The sequence below is a fragment of the Cavia porcellus genome, unplaced genomic scaffold, assembly GCF_034190915.1.
Source record: "Cavia porcellus strain 051 isolate PalLab524CR breed Dunkin Hartley unplaced genomic scaffold, mCavPor4.1 scaffold_15, whole genome shotgun sequence".
NCBI classification, from domain to species: Eukaryota; Metazoa; Chordata; class Mammalia; order Rodentia; family Caviidae; genus Cavia; species Cavia porcellus.
Genome location: NW_026947498.1, coordinates 73,685,655 through 73,704,829, shown reverse-complemented (window position 1 = coordinate 73,704,829; position 19,175 = coordinate 73,685,655). Strand labels below are relative to the sequence as shown.

At 41.2% G+C, this 19,175-nt stretch overlaps 1 pseudogene; it reads right to left on the bottom strand.

The window, feature by feature from the left end:
* Positions 1 to 18,553: 18,553 nt before the first annotated feature.
* Positions 18,554 to 18,670, bottom strand: LOC111755297 (small nucleolar RNA SNORA40; annotated as a pseudogene).
* Positions 18,671 to 19,175: the final 505 nt, after the last annotated feature.

Genomic DNA, 19,175 nt, shown 5'->3' with positions numbered 1-19,175 from the left:
TTGGATTGGTGGTGTTAGTGCTCCACCCACGTAGGGGTGGAGCCAGGATGTGATGTAATGGCAGGAAGAAGGTGTGTCTTGTTCTTTGCTGGTTCCTGCTGGTTCCCGCCTGCCTTGGAGCCAACTGAGTGTGGACTGAAACCTCCAAAAACTGTAAGAAATAAACCTTTCCTTTCCCAACTTGGGCTTCAGGTATTTTGCCTCAGCAAGTAAAAAGTAACTAAGACAGAATTTGGTACTGAGAGTGGGGTCGTTTGCTGTGACTATACCTGACCATGTTTCTCGAGAAGCTTGGGAAATGGCATGTGGACAGAGTTTGAAAAGGTTCAGACATGTCGCCTGGATGCATAGAACTAGAGCAGCTTTGGCTGTTCTGTAGAGGAGATTCTGGTCAGAGCTCCAGAGACCAGAAGGCTGATAGAAAGCCTGATGGTAAAGACCAGGCTTGGGAGGTTTCTGCTGGGAAGAAGGACTGCATTGGTTGTTGGACTCCCCATGATATGTGTTATGGCTTGGCAGAAAGTTTGTCTGCATTTTGCTCATGTCCAGAGACTTTGCCTGAGATTGAGACAAAGGACAATGGACTTAATCTTAAAAAAGAAATTAAAAAGCAATCAAATACTGAGGTTGTGGCATGGCTATTGTTGGGGGCTTTCAGCCAGCTTTATGTTGCAAAATAAGAGCAAAGTGCCCAGCAGGATAATGTACAATGCTGTGAGTTTGGCCAGAAGGAAAATTCCAGGAAGGCTGTGGATTGTAAAGATAGGGTTGAGATTTTGATTCCTGAGGAGAAACAGAGAGATAAAAAAGATGGACCCTGGGCATCCCAGGAAGCGGGTCCCCACCCTGTGCAGCCTTACTGCAAAGGTGAAAGAATTTGCTCAGAGGGAAAAACTGCAGAGCGCCATGTTCCGGCATGGTGACAGAGGCCACATGAGGTTCCAAAATGGTGGCAACATAGGAAAACTTTTCCTCACAATCAGGTAAACAGAGCCCTGCGATCCAGGCAACTGACCCCTACAGCCAAGAGAGAGAAAAGCCTGGCTACTGCTTCAGCTGACAGCAGACCTTGGTGGCATCCACAAGGTGCTAATTTTAGGTGCAAGGAAAATGCACAAATTCTGAGGGTAAGAGGGCTTCCACCTCAATTGCAAAGTGCCTGGGAGGCCAAGCAGTGTGCCCCTGAGAGGGCAATTTGTGAAGATGTAAGGGTGAAGCCAAAGGTGCAGTGGAGACCCCAGAAGTTTAAAAAAGCCAAAAATGTGGGTGATCCAAGGAAAGCTGCAAAAAGTGAGCAGAGAGGATTTAAGAGAGAAGCTGTGGGAGCTGATATCCCTAGAAGTGTCATGGGGGTGGAATCACCCAAGCCTTTTGGAGCTTGCAACCAAATTGCTTCTGATGCTGCTCATGAAACTCTGGGACTTAATGTTTGTCCTGCTGGATGCTGGACTTGCTTTGTTTCCAATGCTTTATATTCCCCTGTTTGTAACTTTTGGAACAGTCATGTTTATCTTGTACCTTTGCATTTCAGAAACGTTCAACCTTGTTTCATTTGTACAGGGGTTACAGGTAAGAGTTTGCCATAGATCTTGGAGGAGACTTGGGACTTGGACTGTTCAGCAATGCTGAAACTTAGGACTTTGGCAACTTTTGGAGGCAGACTAAATATCTTTTGTATAAAGGATGTACATGAGTCCTGGGGGCCAGGGGTGGAATGTCATGTTTTATGTTTGTGTCCTCCAGGCCCCATGAGTTTGCATTGTGCATTTGTGATTGGTTCATTGTCTAGTGCTTGGATTGATGGTGTCAGTGCTCCCCCCACATAGGGGTGGAGCCAGGATATGATGTAATGGCAGGAAGAAGGCGTGTCTTGCTCTTTGCTGGTTCCTGCTTGCTGTTTGTGGTCACCATGAACTGTGGCCCAGCCATGCCCGCCTGCCTTGGAGCCAACTGAGTGTGGACTGAAACCTCCAAAACTGTAAGAAATAAATCATTCCTTTCCCAACTTGGACTTCAGGTATTTTGTCTCAGCAACAAGCAAAAAGTAACTAAGACAAAAAGTAACTAAGACTAAGCTTCCCAGCATCCTAAGTTCCAACATGGCGCGGATTTCAGGAGCTGCTGGTGGTTCTTCCCCTGGAAGGGCCGCAGTCTAATTTGCATCTCTTGAGTGACCAATGATGTTGAATTTTTTATATATTTATTAGCTATTCATGTTTCTTCATCTGAGAAGTTCATCTCAGGTGCCCATTTTTGTATTGGATCTTTGAATTTTGAGGGCCAGGATTCCCTGATAATTGGCACCATGAAAAGTTTCCAATGGATATGGAAGGGGGAGAAGTAGAGGTACTGTTCCTGAGTTATCTACTCCTTGAGGCTGAAGTCTGGGATTGGGGAGATGCACAGAGGGTATGATTGGAGGAAGGAGCTGGGATTGGCAGATAGGCAGAGGTCCAACCCAAAATTTGCACTGGACAAGGAGCCAACGGAAACTAATGCAAATGGAGTTCTTCCCATTGGATCAGCACCAGGCTGACTACTTAGAACTCATCATCTTCTCCATTACACACAGTGGTATATGCAGAGGCTTAGAGAGGTCAGGAGACTTGGTGTCACAGCTGGTAAATGAGACCTGTGGTTCCACCAGCTCAGAGCACTCTGCTCCCACACACAGGGAGCAGAGCATGGGAGCCCCAGGGATGACAGTGGAGTGTGAGGGTCCAGTCTGGGGGCTGTGACTGTGGATTAGGTCTTCGTTAGGGCCTGGACTCTGTTTGATGAATGGAAGGTAGATTTTTCATTCATTGTTTCCTTCCTTTCTCCCTTCCATTGACTCAACTAACATAATACTAATGTTTTGGTTTATAGCTAAAATGTCCCCCAAAAGTCTCTTGTATTTAGAAGTGGGGTTTTGGAAGGTGAGGGCTCTGCATTGATCAGTGAACTACTCCAGTGAAGTGTTCATGAGCCGCAAGGAGATGGAGCCTGTTTGGAGGGCTGGGTGAGTTTCTGCCCCTGGCTCCTCCCTTCTTTCTCTGCTTCTTGCCTGGCATGAGGTAAACAGCTTTCCTTGACCTGACCTTTCACTATACTATTTCTGCTGGGAGCCAACCAATTTGGACTTCATTCTCTAACACTATGAAACAAAATGACCCTGTTCCCTTTTAAGCTGCTGGTGTTGAGTATTTTGTCCTAGCAATAGGAAAGTGACTAATATCGCCTATGTGTTTAGCAATTCATAGAGCACTGAAATATATAAAGCAAAACACTGGTGTTCTTCCACCTAACAGCAATCTAGCCTTCAGAAGACACTAGCCACTTTAATGATTTGCCCTTCTTTATGATCAGATGAATGAATCAAATTAAAAAATGCTTTCTGTTTTTGCAAAACAAAAGAACCAAACCAACACTCCATGTTACTCTTCGACCTCCTTCTCCTATCCTACAGAGTGTGGACAGTTTTCCCAGTTAGCCATGATGATCTAAAAGGGGTAGATTCATACAGATGAACGGAATGGGATTGTCTGAGAGTACTGAGAGCTGGGAAAGCATTCAGGATTCAGGGTGGACAGTAAATAAGTTTCTGTTTACCCAGGAGAGTGCAGGTCATCCCTGAACTTGGCAGTGGTCCTGCCTGGTAAATGGAGAGTCCCTGTAGGGTCTCCTTGGTTTGCCATTACCGATTCCCTTCTTCTTGGAAGTCATGGCAGCCAGACAGACTCTCTCAGTGTGAGCCTCTTGGGGTGAGCCATTGAGCTGGATACCAGGCACTGTGGATGTTGGAGGGTGAAGTTGAGGGAGTCGTTGCTTAGCAACAGCATCTGTAGAGGGCCTGAGGATTTCAGCTGATGGCTAGTGAGAAGTGAGTGAACACAATTGGAACCTCCAAGGAAGCCAATTTGTTCTACAGACATGTTAATGGAAGAGTGGCATTTCGAATGAAGGAGAGGATGGTCTTACCAGCTTCTCAGCCAGTTAGACATTACTGGAAGTAATAGACTGATCTCAAGCCTGTGGTTTCTAAGGGGCTCTAACACTCTGGAGTGTGGGCAGGGCAGTATGACCAGCTAAGAGAGGCATCTACAGATTGGCCTAAATTCTTGGAGAAAATTGAGGCTGTGTGGCTTGAATGGGGTCATTTTGCAGCTTCTATAAAGACACTGTGGTTAGGTCCACCAGCACCAAGGTCAGGAGAACTTACTGCTGCTAACAATGTGGCACAATTTGTTAAATTTTAAAAGAAGGAACAACATAACATAATTTCTCTATTTTATTTTATTTTAAAGAGAATAAAACAAAAGAGAACAGAACAAAGCAAATCAAAACAGAACAGTGCAAGCAACACAGCACTTCACAACAAGACACCCGGACATCAACAGTGACTACCATAATGTCTCTTCTTTGAAATAGTTGAGCATACCTTCATACACGTTAATATCATAACATAACAATATAGTTTAAAACCATTCAAAAGAATGAAAGCATTACAGGACTTCAAAACTAAATAACAGGAAATGAATAATGACTACTATAATATCTCATTTTCCTCAAAAATTTTGTTTATGTCATCACACATAATAAAACCTAATAAGACATAACAGGATAGAGCCAATCAAAACAGCATAAAAGCATGGTAGGACTTCAAAGCAAGATGATAATAAACCAGCAGTGGCTGCCATAATGTCTTGTTTTTTTCAAAATAGCTGTTTATACCATCACACATAATAAAATCAAGCAAAAAAGAATAAAACCAATCCAACCAATGAATGAAAACATTATAAGACTTTAAAGCAATATAATGGGAAACCATGATTACCATAAAATCTTGTGTACTCATTGTTTCTTTCACTAGGGAGACTATATGATATTTACACATGTGAGTTTGATTTATTTCACTTATGAGTATGGTCTCAAGTTACATCCATTTATTTATAAGTATCTCAATGTGATCATTCTTTATAGCTCAGTAGTACTCCATTGTATAAAAATACCACAACTTTTTTATCCATTCCTCAGTTGATGGCATTTATGTTGTTTCCAAGACCTGGCTACTACAAATTGTGCTGCTATAAACATAGGTGACCATATATCACTGTGGTATGATGTTTTCAGTTCTCCCAGGAATATGCCCAGAAGTAGAATAGCTGGATCAAGTGGAACTTCCAATTCCAGCTTTTTGAAGAACCTCCAGACTGACCTCCACAGTGGTTGCACCAGTCTGCACTCCCACCAACAGTGCAGCAGAGTTCCTTTTTCCCCACAGCCTCTCCAGCATTTGTTGTTGGTAGTTTTATGATCCTGGATCTTGCATTTCTCTAATGAGTAATGATGCTGAACATTTTTTCCTGTATTTATTTACCATTTGTATTTCTTCTTCTGAGAAGTGTGTATTCATCTCAGATGCCCATTTTTTTGCACATAACATGATTTCTAAGGCCTCCCCTTGTTTACCAACTTTATGTCCACACTTAATTAACTTTCAGGAAGAGTTTTAGAAGCATCATGTACATGGCTAGATGCAGTGCCCACAGCAGCACAGGAGAATGCCCAACTTTGATTTCGGTAAGTTGAAGGATTTCATTTTCTTTCTGATTGCCTGTGGGCTTCAAGTCAGGGAGGAGCAGTCATAGAAAGACTAAACTTTGCATGCAGGTAAAAACACAGCATTGGTTTTCTGAAGACATTTAATTTTGACATCCCCTAGCAATTTGATTAAATCTCAAACTGACTTTGTGAGGTTGTACCCAACTCTTTCATTGAGTGATGAGTGAGTTTTTATTAAATAATACCGTGTTAGTTATTTTCTCATTGCTGAGACACAATGCCTGGCACTTATAAATTGAAGGAGAGGAGGTTTATGTTGGCTCACAGTTTGTAGAGGTTTCAGCCCATAGTCAGCTGGCTGCAAGGCAGGGTGGCATAGCAGTGGGGCGGGGCAGGCAGGAAGCAGTGAACCACCAGGGGAGGTGGGTATATCTATACTATATACACCCCCAGGCTGTGCCCACACTGATCTGCTTCTTTCAAAGGAGCTTCGCCGTCCAATGCCACACCCGCTCTAAACCCATCAGTGAACTGACGCAGTGCCACATGCCCGTAATCCAGTATCACGTTCATGATTCAGTCCCCTCCCCAAACACGGCCTATGAGTGCATGAAGTTTTATAGACAAATCTAGGTCTAAACTGCAACAAAGGCTGACAATGGTATCAAAGACTCATGTAGGTCTCATGTGTGTCAGCCCCTCCTCCAAGTGGGTTTTTTGTATAGTAACTGAATCAGACCTCAAAAGAAAAATGATTATTATGATACCTATTATACAAAAGAAGATACTGAGTAGAGAGGTTAAGAACTTGCCATCACCTGGCTAGATTATCATCTCTGGATGCTGGTGGGCAAATTTAAGGAAATCCTCAAGAACAGTGCCTAAACTGAATTAGCTAGAAGTACTTTTCTCTCCACTATTTAACATTGTCCCTCCAAACCTCCAGGATGGCCTCTGAGAAATGGCCGGCTCTGTTTGAAATTGCTAAAGCCCTTTTTGTAGTGAGCAAACTGATTAAGATCCTTTTCTGTAAGTGGCTTGATCAAGAACTTTTTTCATACTTTAAAAAAATAGCAACAATATATCTGGGACTTTTTTTGTACCCTTTCAAAAAGCCAGCAGAATGTAAGTCATGAACAATTGAGTGCATCTTATGTGCTAGCCTCTGGTGTTGGTGGTTTGATCCTGATTAGAAGTCTGTGAGGTTCTATAAGGTAAGGTAGCTTTTATATATCAGTGTGTATAAGGGGCTAAATCATCAGCACATTATCTCATTTAATTGTATAAGTTTTGTTACATGATTTGCTTTGCCCCGTGTAGTAAGGCAGATGCTTAAAACATACTTCCGTCTGACCTCATAAATTTCTACTGTCACCAAGAGGTGTGTCTATACCAGCCTGCTGCTCCTAGCAGGATGAAGCTTGCAGCCTAGACAAGTCTACTCTCAGCTAATTCACAAACATAAACTAAACAAGTGTTCGCTACTGCAATGGCTCTCCAAGGGTGAATTATGGTCGGAGGTGATGATCATTTTTTTATTGTCTTTTTGAGACAGGGTCTCCCTGTAAAGTTCAGGCTAGCCTTGAGCTCATTTTGCAGGACAGGCTGGCCTCAAACTCACAGAATTCCTCCTACTTCAGCCTCAAGTGCTGGGATTACAGGGTGCATCACCATTACCAGCAATCATTTTTAGAATAATATGGGAAATTATATGCTTTATTCACTTTGACTTATACATTGTTGCTTAAAAATATAGGATGGATTAGATTAAGATCCAAATGTCTGTGTTTAAAGATAAAATAGGTTGAAAGTACAATGATGTAAAATTATGTTATTCAAACAGCAGCTGTAAGTAAGCTGAAGAGGTTATTGTAATGTCAGATTAATAGATTTTAAAACAAAAGTTGCTAGATATAATGAAGGGCATTATACAATGAGAGAAAAGGTCCATGAGGGAAAATATTACAGTTTTTCTTTTCAATTTTCTGGTCTTCTAGCAGAATACTGGAGAGTGGGTACTTTTAATGAATGCATATTTATTTGGCTCATAGTTCTAGAGGCTGAAAGTCTGAAAGCATGGCCTGGTTCCTGGTGAGGGGTCTTGTGCTGCATTATCCATGGTGGAAGACAGGAGAGCTAGAGCTTTTATAGCCAACCACTTGCAGGATGACTGACCTTTCCTGTGGTAACGACACTGACCCATTCTTGAGTGTGCAGGCCTCATAATTTAAGCACCTTGTGTCAGGCTTCAACTTGAAGCATTATTGCCTTGGAATAAGTTTTCAATACATGAATTCTGGGGGGTATATGCAAATTATAGCATAATTACCACATATATGCACCTGACAATATAGCTCTCCAATCAATGAAACAAATCAAAAAGTAGTAGTCGGTGTTTTTCACCTCCTAGTTTCAATGATGGGTAGCACAACTAGGCAGAAGATTATGGATCTGGAGGACTTTAACGGTGCTATAAACTTTATTAAAGTTACAAGGATGGAAATAATAGAAAGTGTGTTCTAAAGCAGTATTTAAAGGCAAATTTATAGTTGTAAATGTCTATGTTTGAAAAACAGCTCAGATCAGTAATATGACTTCCCACTTAGCATACTGGAAAAAGAAGAATAAACTAATCTCAAAGCAAAAAAATAAAAATGAAGGAAGTAAGGCAGCAAGGTGGTGCATTCCTGTAACCCCAGCCCTGGGGAGACTACGGCAGGAGGACCACTGTGAATTCAAGGCCAGCCTGGTTGCATAGTATATTCAAGATCAGCCTAAATTATAGTAGGCTGTAAAAAAAAAAAAAAAAAAAAAAGGAAAATAATGAAGATTGGCATATAAATTAATGAAATAAAGCAGAGAAAAACAATAGCAAAAACTCAACAGCACCAAAAATTAATCACTTGAAAAGGATGACAAGATTGGTAGTCCTCACCAGAGTCAGAAAGAAGATCTTGAAGTTGCACTGATCTTACAGAAATTAGAAGGATCATAAGCGAATATGATGGACAGCTTTATAACAACAAATCAGGCATAGATGAAGTGTACGAATTCCTAGAAAATAAAAACTACTGAAGCAGGCTGGAAAAGAAGCAGAATGAATAGAATTATAAGCAACAGAGGCTGAATTAGAACAGAGGCTAAAAACAAACAATGTCAACTCCTAACTATTCACAAAAAATCTACACTGAAAGTACTGTTAAAGTCTACACTGAAAAGTACTATTAAAGATTTAAAGAATAACTAATATCATTTCTTTAAAAGCTTTTCAAAGAATTCAAGAAGGAAAACTTGCCAATTCATTTTTTGAGGCAAGTTTCACTGTATTGACGAAACCAGTCAAAGATGTCACAGAAAAAAACTACAGACTAATATCTCTTAGAGGTAAAACAAATTTTAAAAGCCTAGCAAAATAAGCTCACAAATATATAAATTTGTATATCATGATCAGGTGAGATTTAATTCATAAACACAAGATTGGCTTAACATTAGAAAATCAAATGCTGTAACTTTACAAGAATAGAATAAAGGAAAGAAAGTTACTTCACAGGTGCAGAAAAGGCATTTGACAAACCCAAAACTCCTCCATGATAAAAGCATTCAACAAAATAGGAATTTCTTCAGCCTGATAAAGGGTATCCATACACCCCCAAACAAAGAAAACAAGTAAACAAAAGCACAGCGAAGCTTTTATTAATGATGTCATTGAATGTTTTCCTTCTAATATTGGGAACACGGCAAGAATGTCTGCTCTCACTAGTTATATGCAGTGTTGTTCTGGCAGTCCTAGCTAGGGAAATCAGGCAACAAAAAGAATTAAAAGGTGCACAGATTTGAAAAGGAGCAAAACTATTTGCATATTACATGATCTTATATACAGAAAATCCTGAACTGGGCCTGAGTCACACCACACTTTGGAAGCTGAGACAGGAGGATTATAAGTTCAAGGCCAACCTGGACTACATAACAAGACCTTGATCCCTCTCAACAGCCTCCCCACCAAAAATCCTAAGTTTACATACATTAGAGACAATAAAAATGTTGATCAACATTACAGAACACACAATCAGTATGCTAGAATCAATTTTATTTCTATATATTTGCAACAATCAATTGAAAATGAAATTAAGGAAATAATTTCTATTACATTAAATAACAAGAATAAAATTACTTGGAACAATTTTAACAAAGGAAGTGCAAAATTTATACTCTGAAAACTGTAACATTGATAGAAATTAAAGAAGACCTCAACAATGGAGTACACCCCGTGTTCATGTGTCAGAAGTCTTCCTGTTGCTAATTCATCTGCAGATTTAATGCAACTTCTATCAGAATCCTGCTGTTGTCTTTCCTGACATTGAAAAGCTGATTCTAAGATTCATATAGAAATATAAAGAACCAAGGATAGCCAAAACAATCTTGAAAAGGAGAACAATGCTAGAGAATTCACGCTTTCTGATTTCAAAACCCAGTGCAAAGCTATGGTAACCAAGTCAGGGTGGCACTCGTATAAGAAGAGAATCTAGGTCAATGGGATAGGATTGAGGGTCCAGAAAGAAAACTCATGATTGTAGTGAATTCATTTCCAACAAGAATCCAAAGGCCGTTAAATAGAGAAAATAGTAATCTTTTAAATAAATGATATTAAGAAAACTGGATATCTACATGGGAAAGAATGAATTTGAAGTCCTACTATTATTAAAAACTCACTGACACACATCAAAGATCAGTTTGTAAGAGCTAAAGCTTTAAAATACCTTGCGAAACATAGGCACAAATCTTTGGAACTAGTTCCTCAAACATGGTATCAAGAGCACAACTAGAAAAAAACTAAAGAAATTAGACTTCATCAAAATTAAAAACTTTTGTGCCTCAAAGAGTTTTGGGAAAATGAAAGTACAATTCATAAAATGAGATAAAATATTTACAAATCATATATGTGAGAAGGATCTTTTACCAATAATATACAAATAGCTCTTATAACCTAATAATAACAATAAGACAGGCAACACAATTTATAAACTGGGCAAAAGATTAATAGAAATTTCTCCAGAAAAGATATATAGATGGCCAATATGCTCCATTAACCATCAGAAAAATGAAAACTGAGCCACATGAGATAAAACTTAACTTTCACTAAGATGGCTATAATAATATTTTAAAAATCAAGGATATGGAGAAATTGGAACGCTTATGTAGATGATGTACCCATCATGGGAAAATCTGGAGGTTGTCTAAAAGGTTTCATAAGATCCAGAAATTCTACTCATAGGTAGAAAGACAAAATAAAATGTGTGCTCATGTCCATATCATGCAAAAACTATACAAGGGACTGGGGATATAGCTCAGTGGCACAGCCCCCATCTGATTCCTGGTACCAAAAAAAAAAAAAAAAAAAAAAGTCATGAGTGTTCATAACAACAGTGTTCATTATAGTCCCAAGGTGGAAATCTCTAAGACAGCCATCAAGAGATGAACAAGTGAACATATCTCCACAAGAGGGAGACTATTTGACAATGAAAAGAAGTAGAACCTTGACACATGTCACGGTATGGACTTTAAAAATATGCCATATGAAAAACGTCAGACACAAAGGCCATAGGTTATATGATTCCATTTATATGAAGTTGGCATAGAAGAAATATAACTCCCAACTTGCTAGATGGAAGATATGCCAAATTCACATACCCTAAAATCAAAGAGTGACTTCCAAGAACAATGGAGGTTAAGAGTAGGAAACATTTGAGACACAGGTCCTGGGAGTTAGGAGGGGACACAAAAGTGAGTTGCCACTGAGGCCTAAGAATATTTTATAGAGCAAAATCACGAGGTGGGTACAACATGGGCCAAACTATAATCCACGGAGAGCATTACAAATACAGAGGCTTAGCTAAACTGACCCAATAGGGAAGCGGGTCGTCTAGCAAGCTATGTGGAAATAATAAAGGTACCCTGGGAAGGGATGGGTCTGCATGCTTAGATCACCCACATGGGTGACTGATGTCTATCTAGACTTTACTAGACCAGGTGGTACCAAGGACAGTACAACCTGGAGTTATTGCTCATCCCTTGGGGAGGTATGTATGTAGGCCTGGTCATTGCATCTTTCTCATGAGGCCTGGCCTCTGGCAGAGGTGCCCCCAGCCACAAGTGTGCTGCGTTCTCATCTTCTGCACCAGCTTCCTATCTGACTGCCTATTAATTTCTACCTCACTTAGCTGCTCATAATGAAATGTCCCTAATAGGCAAACCCACAGGATGGAAAGTAAGTTCCTGGCCACGTGGAGCTAGGAGGTTTGGAGAGAAGTTTAGAGTAGCTGCTAATGGGTCTAAGGCTTTATCATGAAGTAAACAAAGGCTCCACCATTGATCACATTGGTGGATGGCATGCGAGTTCCACAAACACGATGGCTTTAAATATCATAAACTGATGGCATTACAGTGAGTGGGTCTCACTGCGCTAAAATCACGAAGCTGCTTCCTTCGGGGAGTTTCTGGGGTCCCTGCACTTCTTGGTGTGTGGCCCTTTCCCCACTGTCAGAGCCAGCGGTGCAGCATCTTCACATCTGGTCTGCCTCTGCCTCTGTACTCACATCTGTCCCTCAGTTATAAGACCATTTGACTACGCGGGGCCACAGAGATGATGGCAGAAAATCTTGACATCTGTTGACCAGCAGCTGCCCAGACCCTGTCTAAGAGCAGCTGGGTCTCCATCTTACTCCCTAGGTTTTTTTCCCTCCAAAGGACTTACCACTTCCTGCTGCTCACATTCTACCTGTGTGGGTTTGCATTTATCTTTCCCACTAAATGTGGGCTGCAGGAGGACAGTCTTGCCTGTCTTACCATGGCTGGACCCCAAGGCCCCAAAACAGCACCTTGCCACAGTGGTAGCTGTGCTGTGCTATTGACACCAAATGCAAAGATGTGTCCTGAGAGCTCACCTCTCCAGAAGGCGGGGTCCTACTAGGCTACGAGTTTCTCAAAGTCATGGTTGTGTTACATGAAATAACTCCATGGCTTTGAGTTTTATGCGTTGGTAGCTTACACTGATGGCCGCAGCACTTCCCAGGGAAGGTGGGATGGGGATAGTGCTTTGGGTCCCTTTCCTGAGTGCTGTGAGCTCACTGACTTGAGGGCCCATGGTCTGGGTCTGAGAAGAAAGCCAGGATAAGGCTTGCTTAACAGAGGTTCAGCTTAACAGACAGGAGGAGCCCAGAAACCAATGTGTACTTGCAACAGAGACCCTGGAGTTGAAAATGGGCTATTCTGAGACCTCTCAGGACACCAGCTCTCAGGAGACACTGGCGTTTTCCATAACCTGGAGCACATAATTTAGCTTTTGCTAATCTTTGACTTCCTATCTCTAGACTGAAGATAACGATAGAATTTGCTCCTCAGAATTTAATTGAGATAGTTCCTGGGAAGGTAACAGAATGCTCTAAGTAGTCAATACTGGGTGTCATGGTAGCTGGTGATAATTACTTACCGCTCAGCTTCCTCTTCTGATGAATGAGAATAAGGATTTCAGCCAAAGGATTTTCTGGGGTTGATTTTGAAGATCTAAGAAGCTAATGGACCAGAATGTGCTGTGAGGAGGAACAGGAGGACAAAGGCAGGAGGTTTCATGGTTTTCCTTCTTTTTAGAGAAAGTTTGGCTCCCTGAAGACTCTGAATTATGTAGGCCCGGAGGAGCCTGGCCTTGCTGCTGCTGATAATTATTTCCCTGCCTGGATCTCATCTGGATGCAAGCGATGGTTGTGTCCTTTCTGGACAGCTGGGCAGCTGCTGCTGGGGACCACACGATGCCTGCTGCCTCCAAGCAGCTGGGACTGGCACAGGGCACTCATCCTGGGAGGGTGAGCCAAAGGCAAGGCTAGGGAGAGAATCAGCTTCTGTGATCCTCACTGTCCTGAGGGCCAGTGTGCCAGGGAGTGACAGCTGCCCCTCTGAGTTACAAGGCCACTTAATAATCTTTTTCATTAAGTCAGCATTACAGGAAGGTTTTACAAGCAAGAAAGCTGAGTAAAGCCTGGGTAACTCTGCCTATGGGTGGGTGGGGGGTCTTTCCTATTTATCTCAGTGCTGAAATTTAGGTTACATTAAAATTAGAGTTCAGGCTAAAATTAATCAAGATTAAGCATTCTTCCCAAAAGGCAGTCTGCAGGAAGAATGCGACCTGGGTTAGGGACCAGCAGCAACTACACATCATGCTGGCCAGGGGTATTTGGAGTCCCAGAAGTCCCTGAGAATGCAGGAAGAGGAGATGCATTCAATCCCTAATGTGACTGTAGAAATTCACTAACTACAACTTTCTCCTAAGGCCCCAGATACTTAGGGTCAGAGATGAGGATGAAAGGGGGACTCTCCTGATGTCACTCACCTGCTGCTGAGTCCCCTGCAAACATTTGCTAGATGTTTATTGACTGCCTCTTTGTGCCTGGTCTTTTTAATACATATTCTTGCGTACTCCTCACAGCATCCTTTCAAGGGTTGCCGCCATCTTGCTATCATTGAGGCAACTTTCCTGTGTCTCCTTCTGAAGTTTGGTATCTTATTGGCCCTAGTACTTCTGTGTACGTGGCAGGCACTGGCCCATGAGTTACTCAGTCAACATGAATTGTGCATCTTCTATGTATAAGGCACAAGGTTACCACAGCAGGAGCAGTGAGACCTGGTTTCTGCCTTTCATGGACATCATTAATCAAAGCTTGTATCAATACATGTAAGGATCACAGCTTCAGAAAATCCAGAGAAAGAGTTCTGTATTTCAGAAGTGGTTCTGGTGCTGTTAGGAGGATCGGCAGATTTGCATCCTTCTCTGAGACCTGAGTAGGTGGTAACTTGCCCATAGGATGATGTTATTACATGGACCCTTTTATAAAGTAACTGCTGTATGTAGTGCAGGCGGGAGGGGACAAAAAGAGTTGCGGTCATCCAAGGAGTATGTGGGTGGCAGCTTGGACTGCAGCAGTACACAGAGGTGCAGGGAACAGCTCGCTTCAGCAGACTTTTAGGAGGTCAAGTGGATGAGGTAGATGGTGTGAAGGAGCTCTGGGCACAGTGGCTGTGCACCAGTGCATATGCTTTCAAAAAGGTTACCACAGTCAAGCGAATTAACAAACCCACTGCCTTGTGCATGTAGTGAGAACACTAAAGAATATTTCACTCAACATTGTCACCTGTGCTCACCACACTGCACATCTCGCCACAGAAAGCCTGCACTTCCCAGCTGCTCCATCACCTCCCAGCCTGGCCCCCACCTACCTCCGCTCTAGTCTCTGTTTATATGAGTTTGGATATTTTTTAGATTTCATATAAATGATATCAGACAGCATTGTCTTTCTATGCCTGGCTTATTTTTCTTAGTACAATGTGTCCAGCTTTGTCTGTGGTGTTGCAGGTGGCAGGATTTGTTTTTTACTAACATGTCAACTGGCATTTCACCATGCATATGCACCATATTTCCTTTACCCGTCCACTGGTGGACATTACGTTGTTTCTGTGCTCAGCTATCATGAATAACGCTGCTATGTATACACGAATGTAGGTGTCTCTCCCTGCTGTTTTGAATATACATTCGGCAGTGGAATTGCAGCTTTATAGGGTGTTCCATTTTTATTTTGTCAATGGCTCCATACTGTTTTCTATAATGATTCCACTAATTTACATTCCTACCAACAATGTACAAGCATCCCCTTTTTGCACACCTTTGCCAACACTTGTTATTTCTCATCTTTTAATGAGCTACCCTTACAGAGGTGATCCGTCTTTGTGGTTTTGACTTGCATTTCTCTGATGATTGGTGATGTTGAGTGCCTTTCCACACACCTGAGGATGGTTTTCATGTCTTCTTCAGGAAAATGTCTATTCAGGTCCTTTGCTCAGTTTTAAATTGGATTATCTGCTGTGTCCTTTTGCCATAGACTTATAGGAGCTCCTTAGTTTGATATTAATCCTTTATTATTTGTGGTTTGCAAATATTTTATTCCATCCTGTACATTGCCTTTTCATTCTGTGAACTGCTTTCTTCACTGTGCAGAACTGTTTTAGTATGTGGGCGTTCTGTTTGGTTGGTTTTGCTTTTGTGGCCTATGCTTTTGGTATCATAGCCAAAAACTCGTTGCCAGAGCCAGTGTCAATGGGGGATTTTCCTATTTGTTTGGGTTTTTTTTCTTCTAGGAGTTTTATAGTTTTAAGTCTTTCACTGGAATTTTTTATTTATTTCTAGCTAATTTTTATTGATGATATAAAGATCAGCTGCACACTTCTGCGTGTGGGTATCTGAGTTTGCCAGCATGGATCCTTGGGAAGACGTTCTCCATGTGTGTTATTGGTACCTTTATAAAACATACCTGGGCTTGTGAGGCTCCTTCCAGGGCTCTCTACTCTATTCCACGGCTTCATATATCTGCCTTTATGCCATTACTATATATTTATGGCTGCCTTTATTGCTGTAGCTTTGTGATATGTTTGAAATTGGAGGTGAGCATCCAGCTTTGCTCAGTTACTTTGGCTATTCAGTCTTTTTATGGTTCCACATGAATTTTAGGATTCTTTTTTCTATTCCTGTGAAAAACGTCATTGGAATTTTTGTGTGTGTGGTATTGGGGGTCAAAGCCATAAGAGCTCTGCCATAGAGCTATGTTCCTGGTGTCTTTTGTTTGTGTATGTATTTATTATTTTGAGACAGAATCTTGCTAAGTTGCTCAGGCAGGACTGGAACTTACAATTCTTTAGGCTCAGCCTCTCCCAAAGTGTTGGGATTGCAAGTATGTGTCACTGTTATGAATTAAAAACTGGCGGTCAACTTAACACCAGCTGAATTAAATCAGCATGGTGCTGAGCATAGATATTCCACCTGAGGAAAGTTGCCAGCATAAATAGAGACGTGGAGAAGATGAGTGAGGTGCTGTGGGTTTCACTAAGCATTGGTGTTTGAACCATTGGTTCTCCTGAAGAAGCTCTTCATGACTAGTTTCCTCAGTGTGGGTTCGACCATTGTCATCAGGGGAGCTCAGGACCTTGTTGGTGAGAGTGGCGCGGTTCACTTTGGGGGAGCTCTGGTCCTTACATCAAGCATCACTGGCTCTGGAGGGGAAGACGTGTGTCATTTATCTCCAAGAGAAATTCACCAGCTGGCTTTCTGTCATGAACATGACTATTGTTATCATCAGAGGAGCTTGGGGCCTCCGTGTCACTGAGGATGGCTGTGGTGCTTTTCAGGGAAACCCTGATTCTTATTTTGCATGTGACTTCTCCAATCCACTGCAGAACCCTCAGCCTACCAGCACAGCTCCTTCACCCCGCTGGCATAGACTTTCTAGCTTCCACCGCTGACCTTTGGGCCTTCCCAGCATGGATCCATAAAACAGACTGGCCTGAGTCCTTCTCTTGGGCTCTAGACTTCTAGGTGGACTCATGGGAGGCATTGTCATGGGTTCTGTTTTCATCTGGACTCATGCAGGACACTGCTGTGGGATCCAGGCCCTTGTCTGAACATTCTGTCTTTAGTGTTGTGGACAGATTTCCTGCACTTTCTTGTGTTTTACTCTGGGTGACCATCACAAATAATATTATAAATTGTGTCCTGATTCTGATTCATCTCTGCATGTCCTCTGACTACAAGAGTCACCATGCCCAGCTGGAACTTTGCTAAGACTTGCTTTGAGTCTGTTGATTACTTTGGGTAGTAGTTTGGTTACTTTCGCCACTTCTGGGATGCAATACCTGGCACCCACAACTCAAAGGAGGAGTGGTTCAGTTTGGCACACATCTTAGTCCAAGGTTGGCTGGTGCGCCTGGTGGAGGAGAAGGTGCTCAACCTACGGCAGCCGGGAAGGGGCACCCTTCCAGTTCCCTCCCCAGTGGGCCTCTTCTGACCAGGCCCTGCTTTGAGCAGCATGCTGAGGTCCGAACTCACCACAGATGCATACACTGACTGTGGTCCAATCACCTTCCAAAAGCCTTGCCTTTGAACCCAGGAGCCTTTTAAGATGCATCCTGGATCTAAACTATAACAGAGTGTGGTTATTTTAAGAAACAAGTGCAAGTCTTTCCCCTACTTTGTTACGTTTATTGCTTAAGTATCCTAATTTTTTCTGTGCTTTGTCAATGGGATTGTTCTCTTAATTCCTCTTTGTGTAACTTGTTAGTATAGAGAAATGCAAATTTTTATGTTGATTTTATATCCTGGAACTTTATTGATTTATCAGCTATAATAGTTTTTGGTGGACTTTTAAATATATAAGTTATGTCAGACAACTATACTTGCAGCCTTACTGGCTGATGATAGTTTTGATCTAGAGTGCACCCACCTCATGAGTTCTCTATAAAGCTTCCTTTGAGATGTGGGCTCGTTGGCTCCTGCCTGTTGCCCAGGAGCTATTTTGATTCCCTGTTCCTATTTCCCATTCATTTTCTCCATTAAACTTTCCTACTCTTTAAGAAAAAAAAGAGATTATATCAGCTACAAAGAAACACAATTTAACTCCTTCAGATTCAGTCTTTTTTTAATTTCTTATTGAATTGGTCTGGCTAGGATTTCCAGTACTATGAATAGAAGTAGTTTATTCCTAATCTTAGAGAAAAAGTTCTCAGTTATTCACTGTTATTTTGGTTGGCTATGGTCTTAGCATGAGGTACAGTCATTGTACAGATTTTTAATTTGTTGAGTTCTTTATCATGAAAAGATATTGAATTTTGTCAAATGATTTTTCTGTGTCCATTGAGATCCTCATAAGAGTTTTTAAACAGTGAAACCTGTGGAGTTTTAATTGGATATTTTACTACTGACTACATTTAAACAGCATAGTCCAAACATTTAGACATTTCTTCAAATCCATACTTCATGGTCTTAACACAAACTTTTATGGGGGAAAAAATCTGTCCTCATGTGGCACAACATGAACATTTGAATATCAAATCAATACAACTAAGATTTTTCTCATGACGTATGCTTTCTGATTATCAACTCTTCAGTCTTGGAAATAACCTTAAAGGTTACCAATACTCTATCACTTTGAAGTGGCTTAGAACTCACAATGAGTTCTAGGTTCCCAAAGAGAATGTTTTGGTACCTGTCTATAAGTCTTTGTCTGCAAATTAAACAAAAATGCATGTAAGAGCTACAGATCATACAGTTTGTGCCCTTCATTCTGCTAGTGAGGTTTACTATGTTGATTGATTTGCATGTATTGAACAATCCTTGGATCTGGGAGTAAATTCCATTTGATTATGGTATATGACTAATTCATGGCATTGTTGAATTAGATGTGCAAGCATTGTTTTTGCTTTTTAAAAAAATTTATTTAAAAAAAGACTAAACAAAACAGAAAATGAGTAGAAATAATACATACTTTCAGAGAAAAAATAAACAGTAAGAAATCACCAGTTGATGATTACAGATTGTCCTCTTACAAATAGTTATTCAAGATACTAAAGTGGAGCATATAAAGTGGGGATTCAAGCAATAAGACTGCAACCAGTTCTGTTCAACTATCCAACAAAAACTTAGAAATATGGTTATCAATCCTACACACTTAAACATACATGCAGTTATCCATATCTTCAATTATGTTGAGACTGAACAAACCCAAGCAGTCTAATATCATTCTGAACAAAGAATAATACTA